This window comes from Colius striatus, chromosome 10, assembly GCF_028858725.1.
Source record: "Colius striatus isolate bColStr4 chromosome 10, bColStr4.1.hap1, whole genome shotgun sequence".
NCBI lineage: Eukaryota > Metazoa > Chordata > Aves > Coliiformes > Coliidae > Colius > Colius striatus.
Window position 1 is genome coordinate 1,185,071 of NC_084768.1, and position 8,944 is coordinate 1,194,014.

Consider the following 8,944-nt stretch of genomic DNA (forward strand, 5'->3'; position numbering starts at 1 on the left):
GGAAAAAAAAGCAAACAGAACCCCAAGACCATTCCTCTGCCTGGCTAAAGATCTGCTGTAGGGTTTTTTGCTGGGTTGATTTCATTCCCTTGGGATCTCACAACAGCAGCAACTCTCCAGAGCTCCCCCCAAGAATAGACCTAAAGTGCTAATGTTAAAAAAACCCACCCAACCAACACTGGGAATGGAAATCCATCAGCAGCTCCAAAGGCAACTGCTTTAGGCAGACTTTATCCAACAGAGAGGAACAGGGACATGTAATCCCTGTTTTCATTCCTCTGCACCTTACCCCCCTGCCCATACTGGCAGGTGACATCAAAGTCCTATGAAGATAACAGATGAAGGGTTGGTTTACCAAGCCATCAGCAGAGTAACTGCTCCTTTAATCTACCTGCAGAGCTCAAAGCACTTGGCAGAAGCACCACAGAGTTCAAGTCATAGGTGGTGAGGCTGAGATGTGCATGGGAGGCACGAGGTGCTCCAAGTCACCTCCAGGCTGGAAGCAGCACCTGGCTCCGGCCACCGAGGCCCCACCACGCAGGGAGATCAGCTCCATCCTTCCCCAGCTCCTCCAAGTCTCCCGTGCCTGTCATCTGCTCAAGTTCACACACCCCTGGCCCTTCACCCCGAGTATCTCTCAGGTCTCTACCTGGGCTTGCCCTCAATTGTGCCTCGGGGACAGCACATCCCCAGGTGTGTCCCTGAAAGCACGAGGCCCTGCAGATCCCCTCCCAACATCTCACTGCTCACAGGGGCCATCAGGATGCTCGCCCAGAGCCGGGAGCACGTACCGATCCCTCGACTTCCCACACAGCTGCACACCAAAGTGGAAGATGCCCGTGTTCATGACAAACTGCTTGGAGATGATGGCATCATCTGCCTTGCTCCTGCTGCAATGAGGAAACACTGTGAGATGCTCCAAGCAGAACTCTTGCTCACAAAGCCACAGCCCTGCTCGGTCGTCACAGCAGCAGCCCCGGTTGCCAGCCCCAAGCCTGGGAAGAGGCGTCGGGCGCTCAAGCAGCACGAGCTGCCCCAGGCAGCAGGCTCTGAGCTCCGGGGGAGCAGCGTGGGGGGCTCCCACGGGACAGCCTTTCCGTGGGTCCTGGCTGACGGTGGGGTACAGGCAGGTGCCCCTGCACTGCAGCTGGTGCAAGCCCTTTGTCCCCTGGGTCTAAAAATGCAGCGTCTCCTCGAATTGTCCTGGCAGCGCGGAGCTGAAGTGGACCCTGAGCTCCACCTCGCCGTGGGCAGGCACGATCCACCGGCCACTGCTCAGCCTGGCCACTGGGAGCCGAGGCCTGTTGTGCTGGGAGCTGGCCTGTGCTGCCCTGTGCGGGCTGTCTCACAGCAGAAATGTCACTTTGGGAAGTGCCACCTAAAGCTTAGAAGCAACGGCTTCACTTCAGGAAGGAGACGTGTACTGCATCGATGCGCGTTTCTATGGCAACATCGGCCGCTTCATCAACCATCACTGCGAGCCCAACGTCTTCGCTGCCAGGGTCTTCACATCCCATCAGGACGTGCGCTTCCCCAGGCTGGTCTTCTTCAGCACGAGGGACATCAGAGCTGGAGAGCAGCTTGGGTAGGTGCCGGCCCTGGGCCGCAGGGAGGATGGAGAGCAGAGGGACGAGCGCTGGGCTGCTGCGAGCTGCTGGGCTCCAGCGCTGTGTTCCCGGGGCCGTGCCCCCGCCGGCACTCGCCATCCCCTGAAGCTTTGCCAAGCCCCAAACGGTGGCGGCGCCGCGGGCTGCCGCCCCCCCATCCTGCAGCTCTGGCTGCCCCATCCCTTTGGCTGCCCCGTGCTGCTGCTCTGCCCTGAGCCCAGCTCCGTCTCTCCCGCAGCTTCGACTACAAGGAGGATTTCTGGGCCGTCAAAGGCAAATCCTTCAGCTGCAAATGCGGCTCTGGCAGGTGCAAGTACATGAGCTGGGCGCTGGCCAAGCGCCAGGCGCGCGCCCTGTCCCGCAGCAGGAAGCCAAAGGAGGCCCCTGTCAGCAGCTGGGCGGCAAAGGCTCCACGGCACAGGCACTGAGTGGGTGTCACCCTGTGTGCTGGGCTTGGCGGGGAGAGGGTGAGCTGTCCCTGGCACTGCAAGGGGCTGTGGGCAGGAGAGACAGAAGAGAGAGGAGAGAGGAGAGAAGAGAGAGGAGAGAAGAGAGAAGAAGAGAGAAGAGAGAAGAAGGAAGAGAAAAGAGAGAAGAGAGAAGAAGAGAGAAGAGGGAAGAGAGAAGAGGGAAGAGAGAAGAAGAGAGAAGAGGGAAGAGAGAAGAAGAGAGAAGACAAGTCAGAAGGGGATTAGGAGAGGAGAGGAGAGGAGAGGAGAGGAGAGGATGGGGATTGGGGGAGAAGGTGGGATAAAAGGGGAGGAGAAGAGAGGATCAGGGGAGTGGAGAAGAGGAGAAGAGAAGATGGGAATTGGGGGAGGAGAGGAGGGGAATTAGGGGAGGGGAGAGGAGAGGTGGAGAAAAGAGGAGAAAGGAGAGGAGAGGATGGGTATTGGGATAGGAGATGGGAGAGAAAGGGAAGAAGAGGACAGGATGGGAAGGGAAGGGAAGGGAAGGGAAGGGAAGGGAAGGTATAAGGGGAAGAGAAGGAGAGGAGACAAGGGGAGTGAAGTAGAGTAGGAAGATTAGGTGAGGGGAGGAGGGGGAGAGGAGAGGGGAGGGGAGGGGAGGGGAGGGGAGGGGAGGGGAGGGGAGGGGAGAGAGGAGAGGAAGAGAAGAGAAGAGAAGAGAAGAGAAGAGAAGAGAAGAGAAGAGAAGAGAAGAGAAGAGAAGAGAAGCCACAGCCTGACCTGCAGCTCTCCATCAGTGTGGGACCTGCTGCCATCACAGAAGCATCTTGTCACGTTTGATTTTCTGTCTATTCTATATCATTACATTTTGTTCTATCACAGAAACACTTTTCCCCGGCATTGTTTCAGAGTTCAAACACGGCTCCTTCTTGTGTTACCATTAAAAGTATTTGCCCCAGCTTGAAAGAACATTTAGTTCTCAATCTCCACATGTTGTCTCTAGGAGCTTGCTCTGACATATTCTATTGTCCCTCCTGTCTTCCACTTGCTGGAGAAGAAACAGGCACAGTACTGCTCAAGTGGCTGGGCGTGACATGTGCTTGAGGCACAGCATCTGTCTCAAGGGCTGTGTTGAGGAGACAGCCTGGAAAGCAAAGGCAGAGCCTGATTCCCCGTTCTGCTGTGCAGCTTTGCAGCCCTGGCACTCTCCTGCTGTGGGGCTGAGCCTGAAGCCCCGAGTCTCTCCTGGGAGGGAGCAGCACTGAGGCCTGAGAAGAGGAAAGATTGCCCAGCATGAAGCTGCTGTCAGCCTTTGGCAGGCAGGGTGGCGTTTCTGAGCTGCCTGGTGCTGCCGTTCCTGGGGAGCACTGAAGAGCCAGGGCGGCTGCCTGTAGCCGCAGGCAGGAGCGTGGGCAGCAGCAGTGAGCGGGGCTGTGTGCAGCTGGGGAACGGCTTTGGCACCGGCACCAGGACTGAAGTGCCCGAGCCCAGGGCAGCATCGGCAGCGTCGTTCCTTTCTGTCAGCGCCGGCTGCTCGGGGCATCGCTGCACCCAGCCTGCCCCTGGGAAAAGAAACAACACAGCTCCCATCCCTTACGGAGAGACGAAGCGACGATCCCACTGTGGGCACTGTGGCCTGGCTGGAAATGCTTTCAGCTGCTTTGGCTGCTTGGTCCCACCATTTACAGCCCAAACACAACTGACTGGCCCCCTAAGGCTCGCTCCCTCGGCCCTTCCCAGGCTGATTGCAAAGGGCTCCTGCTCACAGGCGTCTGCACAACACACAAGTGGCTCCTGGCACTATTAAACACGTTCAGCCCTTGGCTTGCCATTCTCTCCCCATTCATCACTCAACTCCTCGTCTAAGTCCACACCTGCTGGTATGAAATAGCAACAGAGGACAGGGATCTGGGGCCTGTGAATGGGAAAGCTCTCAAGTCTGGTACCTGGTTCAGGCATTAAAGGTGTCCCACGTGGGAAGCCTGCTTCCCTTTTCCTTGCAGGTGGTATTTACAGCTGAAACAGTTGCTTTTTAAAAGCAAAACCATCACAAAAAGCCCAAAGAAACAGCTGGGTGATTTCCCTTCCCCAGGGCTGGCCACTGGACAAGGTGCTGGTCGGCAGCACTCTCAGGGTGCAGGGCTGGGCCCAGGACAGGCCTTTTGCAGGCACCACATTTCTGGAGGCTCCTGCTAATGCAGTTCCTGGGCACTGCTCAAGGAATGAGAGCAGTTGTCCATAATTGCTAGCTTTGGTCTCTCCCCATCGGTTCTGGCTCCCTGCCCTCATCTGTTACTTCCTCCCTCTCTGTCTTCACCTCACCACTGGTTTTTCTTTCTCTTCCTCTGTAGGACTCCTTGTCTGTATTTTCTAACCCCTCCCTGCCTGTCCTACACCCTGTTGCTATTTTTCCTTTCTCCTCTCCTGCTCCCTGTCCTTTGCCTTTTTTAATCACCATGTTGTGTTTCCTGGCCTTATTTTCCCTCTCCCCCACAGCCTGTCCCCACTTTCCTGCCTGTCTCTCTTGCTCAGCTGGCTGGAACTTCTCTCTGGGCCTCCATCCTGCTCCTCACCCCCTTTTAGCTCTTCCTCTGACTCTCTCAGCCCATCGATGTTCTGCCCTCCTGCGCCTCCTTCTGCTGATCCACATCCCTCTGTTCCTCGCTCTCTCCAGATGCTTTCCCTTCTCTTCTCTGCACCCTGTCTTCTGTCCCTGCCTTTCTCTCTCCTTTCCCTTTTCCCTTCTGTCCTAATCCCTGTCCCATTTCTCTGTCACTCCACTCTCCTGCTGCCTTTTCTGTCTCTCTGCCCCCTGTCCCTCTCCCTGCCTGTGTCTGTGTATCCCCCCCATCCTCCTTTCTGCCCTTCCAATCCTCTCTCTGTCCCTCTCTGCTGCTGCTTGTTGCTCTTTTTCCTCCTGCACTCCCTGTCTCCTTAAGCTCCATCCCTTTCCTGCTCTGTCCCTCTGCCCTGCTCCTCCCCCGTATTTTCCTCCTGCTCCTCCTTTGGCTCCTCCTGGGGCTGGGCCTGTGCAGCCCTGGGGAGGCGGCCATGGGGCTGCAGGGTCAGGAGGGCCTGGCCAGGGGCTGGTGTCCCTGCAGGGTCAGGCAGCAGGAAGGAGGCCCCGGGGCACGTGGGAGCTGTAGGCCTGGGGCACTGGCTACCGGCCAGCCATGTTGGCTCCTGGGCCATGTGGGAGCTGTAGCCCCTGGGCAGGGGCTGCCAGCCGTCCCTGTTCATTGCTGGGCGCTCTGGGAGCTGTCGCTGCCCCCTCAGCTGCCCACAGCCGTGTCGGTGCTGTGAGGCACAGGCTGTGCTGCAGCTGTGGCCTGGCTGAGGTGAGGGCTGGGGCCAGCCAGGCCCTTGGGCAGCTCTGGGGGTGTCTCCTGCCTGCTGCCCACCCGGGGCTGGTGATGGGAGCTCCAGGCTGGAGCTGGGCCTGGCTGGGGCAGCCCCTTGGTGACCCGAGAGCTGGGGAGGGGCAGGAGATGGAGACAGAGGCCCTGGGCACAGGCCCCGGGTGCCCCAGCTGCCAGAGCCCCCGCAGCCGCCCCAGCATCTCAGTCCCTGCCCTGACAGCAGCAGTGTGTGGTGCTGCTCACTCTGGCAGGGCTTTCGCTCCATCTCCCTTCTCCCCACAGGTGCTGGGCCAGCTACAAATCAGCAGCTTCTACTCACTGTAGCAGCCATCCTGGCTCGCTCTTTGGCTCAATAAAGAAGAGGTGAGTTCTCACAGTTAAGCAGGTCAGAATCTACCAAGTCAAAAGTGCCTGATAGGATGGATTTCTGGGGATGCTTGCACAGGCTGTTTGAGTTTGTTTTCTAGTGGGCTGCATTATGTTAGGGCTCAAATGCTGATGTGCTGCAAGCTGCTGGGTTCTGTGGTTATTGATATGTGGCAGCAGTGTGCAATACAGAGTTATTTTCCAGAGGAAGCCACCGAGTGACTGATTATTACAGTGGTTTAGTCCTAAGAGTTCTTTCCAGTGGTGGAAGCCACTCCTTAAGCAGTGGGTACATGTGTGTGACCAACTGAGACCAGGGCAGTGGAGGGACAGGCACATTGCACTAATTGCGTTCTAGTTCTAAAAGCTTTGTCTGGAATTTGGGTGATTAGTTATTGATTTGTTCCTGCAGCCATGGTGTGTTGCCTACGACCTTTCAAACCCTAAGAGTGAAAAGAAGCTGAAAACACCATGAAGTTTCCTCAGTTTCTGCTAAGTAAAGACAGGAACCTGGTAGAAGTGGGACCAGGCCCTTTGGGGAGGGGCACTTTAGGCCATCAGAGGTGTGTGTGCTTTGCAGCTCTCCAGAACAAGGGACGGCTGGCAGCCCCTGCCCAGGCCTACAGCTCCCACATGGCCCAGGAGCCAACAGCCTGTGCCCCAGGCCTACAGCTCCCACATGGCCCAGGAGCCAACACAGCTGGCCGGTAGCCAGTGCCCCAGGCCTACAGCTCCCACGTGCCCCGGGGCCTCCTTCCTGCTGCCTGACCCTGCAGGGACACCGGCCCCTGGCCAGGCCCCCCTGACCCTGCAGCCCCATGGCCGCCTCCCCAGGGCTGCACAGGCCCAGCCCCAGGAGGAGCCAAAGGAGGAGGAGGAGGAAAATACGGGGCAGGAGCAGGGCAGAGGGACAGAGCAGGAAAGGGATGGAGCTTAAGGAGACAGGGAGTGCAGGAGGAAAAAGAGCAACAAGCAGCAGCAGAGAGGGACAGAGAGAGGATTGGAAGGGCAGAAAGGAGGATGGGGAGGATACACAGACACAGGCAGGGAGTGGGACAGGGGGACAGAGAGACAGAAAAGGCACCAGGAGAGTGGAGTGCCAGAGAAATGGAAAAGGGATTAGGACAGAGAGACAAGGGAAAGGAGAGACAAAGGGAGAGACAGGGACAGAAGGCAGGGACAGAGAAGAGAAGGACAGGAAAGCATCCAGAGAGAGCGAGGAACAGAGGGATGTGGATCAGCAGAAGGAGGCGCAGGAGGGTGGAACAGCGATGGCCTGAGAGAGTCAGAGGAAGAGCTAAAAGGGGGTGAGGAGCAGGATGGAGGCCCAGAGAGAAGAGAGAAGCTGCAGCCAGCTGAGCAAGAGAGATGGGCAGGAAAGTGGGGACAGGCTGTGGGGGAGAGAGGGAAAATAAGGCCAGGAATCACAACATGGTGATTAAAAAAGGCAAAGGACAGGGAGCAGGAGAGGAGAAAAAATAGCAACAGGATGTAGGACAGGCAGGGAGGGGTTAGAAAATACAGACAAGGAGTCCTACAGAGGAAGAGAAAGAAAAACCAGTGGTGAGGTAAAGACAGAGAGGGAGGAAGTAACAGATGAGGGCAGGGAGCCAGAACCGATGGGGAGAGACCAAAGCTAGCAATTATGGACAACTGCTCTCATTCCTTGAGCAGTGCCCAGGAACTGCATTAGCAGGAGCCTCCAGAAATGTGGTGCCTGCAAAAGGCCTGTCCTGGGCCCAGCCCTGCACCCTGAGAGTGCTGCCGACCAGCACCTTGTCCAGTGGCCAGCACTGGGGAAGGGAAATCACCCAGCCAGGCTTTGCTTTTGCGTGATGGTTTTGCTTTTAAAAATCAACTGTCTATGTTCTAAATACCACCTGGCAGGAAGAAGGAAGCAGGCTTCCCAGGGGGGACACCTTTAAAGGCTAAACCTGTTAAATAGCTGCACACAGCCCCGCTCACTCCTGCTGCCCTCACTCCACAGCAGCTACAGGCTGATTCCTGGGTGCTCCCCAGCAGTGGCAGCACCAGGCAGCTCAAAAACCCACCCTGCCTTCCAAAAACTGAAAGCAGCTGGGTTCTGGGCAAGCTCTCCTCTTTCCAGGCCTGATGGTTCCAGACTCACCCATCAAGAGATGTCTCAGGACCATGCCAGGGCTGATGGAGCTGCTTTTGCCATCCCATGAGAGGGCTGGGCAGAGGAGCAGGTTCCCAGGTGCCACGGCCAGGTACATGGGCAGGGTGTCAGGGCCACCCCTGCCTGGTGTCCCCAGCCAAGCCCCAGCTGGTGCCAGCCCCGAGGCTCAGGAGCGTTTCTGCGGCTGCTGCACCCTGACGGGCCCCGGCGCCGGCTGCCGGCTGGGACCCACCAACTCCTCGGGGCTGGGAGAAGAATCCCTGTGGGAGGAGTGAAAGCCACCAGCATCACAGAAGGAAGTGTCATTACAGCATTGTGCTCCTTGTGGAGGTTTCAGGGTGGTCACCTGTTCTATGAGCTTACAGGGCTTTCAGGCTGTATCTTTCCTGTCAAAGCTGCTGTGCATTTGTGTCGGCATGGGGCAGATGTTAATGAACCTGTCCCAAAGCAGACTTGCTTTTAGGCCTGCTGGGACACGGGGTTCCAACTGCAACAATGGCAATTTTTAAGATGCTTGTCTTGGGCTTGGCTCTTGGGGTTGTTTTTCTGAGACCCAAGTTGCAGATGCTGTTTCCTCTACGCTGAGAGGTTCCTTATTCTCTGTGTTTGCTGTTACGGCTTTTAGAGCAAAGACAAACACCCAGTGTAGTGTAAACATCTGATTTGTTCCCAACTCAGAAGAGTCTGATTCTCCGTGTTTGACTATTTCTTGCATTCTGAAACCTCCAAGTGGGGGTTTTGTGTCCAAGTGATAGAGGAAAGAGCAAAAACATGCCAGCAACAACTTCATTTGTAAGCAACTGCTCTTCTTTTCCTAAAGACAATGTCCATTCCAGGCTGGAGAAAAAGAGCAATACCCTGCAGGGCAATGCCTGTGGTGTGGGGTGGGATGAAGGGATAGTTAATCCTTCCCCAACGTGAAGCTCAGGAAGCAGTTTATCACATCAGCAAATCCAATGAGTTCTCTTTCCAAGTCTGTTTTTCTCCTAAGCTGACTCTATGCTCCAGGTTGAATTCTGTATCCCTGAGCTTTATGGAGGGGAGAGAATCAGGTGTCTTGGT